Consider the following 2,526-nt stretch of genomic DNA (forward strand, 5'->3'; position numbering starts at 1 on the left):
CATGAGGGGGAGCCAGCGTGGGGCTAGCCAGCGCACTTAATAACACCGCCACAGGCTATTACCTGTGTTTACAAATACTGTCTTCTGGCGGCATTGATTACTTTACTGCGGCCTACTAGGGCCATACGTGTAGATGCCGACACTTTACTGCAGAACTAATTAGCTCGGCAGCAAATGTCTCTCATAGATGTGCCCACAGAGCTGTGGGGCTAAGCAAGCAGCCAGCGCAGCCAAAATGATTTAGCTTGGGCTTTCTTTTTTTTTGTTTTTTTTGAGGGGGGGAGGGGAAGGGCAGGGGGCTTAAGGAAAAGTTTTCGTGTTCCAAGCAAATCGGTCAAATCAATTGCAAAGTCACAAGTTGTTCAAGAACCACATGTGGCCCTACTACTGGCAAACATCCTCCACCCCTGCCTGGGGCTTCAGATGCTTCCAAATCCTACATGCAGGCCCAATCCTGGAGGCTCGGGGTTCGTATGCCCCTCAGTTTTGCCCGCCCTCAGCCGCACAGCTGCAGGGAAAAGCTAGGGAGGACTCTCCCATTTCCATAAAGCGGGTGTATAGCCAAGATCTTCCCACTGGAAGAGAAAGTGAGAGACTGTGCCTGACCTCGGTTGAGGTACTACCCTGTGCCAAGAAAGCGGCCCTCCTCAGCGACTAGGAAAACCACCTTAGTGGTCGTGGTGTTTCCCCTTTAGCTCAGATGTGGACTTTCAGTACCTTATCCAAGTCACGGCGGGCATATATGGCGTAGCCAAGAGCCGACCTCGGAGCTCCTAAATCACAATCCAGCACTGTAAGCATAAAGCCCGTGCTTCTCGGAGCTGGGCTACATTCAGGACGTGGTGTAATATTTGCTGTGTGACCTCGGCCGAGTTACGCCTTCACACTTCTGACAGCACATCTCCTATCCTGCCACTTTCAGTGAGAGAGGCTTCGACTTTGTCATTTCTACCTTTTCCCCACTGCATCCGCTTACCCAGCTGATTTTACCTGCCACCCACAGCACTTGCTTTTCGCTCGTCACTCCTGCCGCCGGTGTCGTTGAACTGTTGCCATATTCTCCATTGTTACGGGTCTCTTCTTCCTTCCCCTAGACCAGGGGTTGTCAACCGGGGGTACGCAGGAAAGCTCTAAGGGGCATGCGGCTGCGGCATGGAGAAGCAGGGGGTGGGGCCACCAACACTTTGCACCACTTGTACCCCACGTGCTGCCGGTGATTTTGTTTTCACCACTGCGCCGCTTATACTTCGCCGCGGTTTTGAACACCCCTGCCCTGCTGGTCGATCAGGTACTGGGGGACTCCCCATTTCTTGACTGCCTGCCAGGGGGACACCGACCAAAAAAGGTTGAAAACCCCTGCCCTAGACCACAGGTCACCAAGAGATCATTTTGGCTGTCATTTCTCATTTTGAGCAGTACCTTACTCCAGCAGAACCTGGAACCAAATCTGAATGGCAGAAAACAGTCATGGGTGTTGTATGTTGCTGTAGGGAGAGGACAGTGTGTATCTCTTCAAAGTTTTATGTTTTACAAGAACACCTAGGTTTTGTGTGTATGAGCAGAAAAGGTGTAACTAGGTTGCACAAAGTGACCCACAGTGACCCGGGTTTTGCAGGATCAAGAACACTTTTGATGTACTTCAAATGGCTGCTCCAGGGCAGCTCTCCATCTCGGCTTGTATCCATTCCTTCTCTTCCCAATTTCCTCCTCACGCCTTTTATTACAGCCGTGCTGTCTGCATAGTTACAACAAGCAGCCCGGGCACCCTAGTCGACTGGGGAAGCCCCAGTACCTGGGAAAAAAAAAGCCAAAACATGCAACTGGCCAAACCCAGCAACAGCAAAAACAGCTCATTCTAAAAAGAAACATGTTAAAATTATGAATAGGCTCCTGTGACATGGCTGCCTGTGACAGCATTGGACTCAGTGACCCAGGAGATCCTTTCCAGACCTATGCTCCTAAAAGTCTTTCTTTCCAGCACAGGATCTACAATTAATGGCAGGCTCCACTGAAGCGGGGTGTGGAAAAGCAGTGAGCCTGATTTTTTTAAAACTCTGGAGTCTGCCTGAGCTATGCGGGGGCCTGGTGCTTCCCTCCGCAGCTGCAGTGCCCCCGGGACCACCTGGGCCGGGTGCCGGCGGTGGGTGCTGCCTGAGGAGCGCCACTGCTACACAGGGAACCACCAGCCCCCCTCAGCTCAGGAACCGCTTGGCCTGCTGGCTTGATATTACTATTTTTTCCCTGCTTCTGAGCAGATATACTATTTTAGTAATGAATAAGCCATCCAGAAATCTTCCTTCTCCCCAACTGTCCCTACAAGTACTGCAAACACATAAGGCAACCAATGGCTTGGATATGTCTCCCCAGTCTTCCTGCCCAAGAAAAGTGTTCATATCATGATGCATTTTATTGATTTTTGTGGGGAGTGTCAGAGAGTCTGCAACTTCTCAACATGAATAAGAATATCAGGATCTGGCCTTAAATTTTATTTTGCCATCTCCTTCTTTTAATGAAAGTAAATCACTT

The sequence above is a fragment of the Alligator sinensis genome, unplaced genomic scaffold, assembly GCF_000455745.1.
Source record: "Alligator sinensis unplaced genomic scaffold, ASM45574v1 scaffold698_1, whole genome shotgun sequence".
In the NCBI taxonomy this organism is placed as follows: domain Eukaryota; kingdom Metazoa; phylum Chordata; order Crocodylia; family Alligatoridae; genus Alligator; species Alligator sinensis.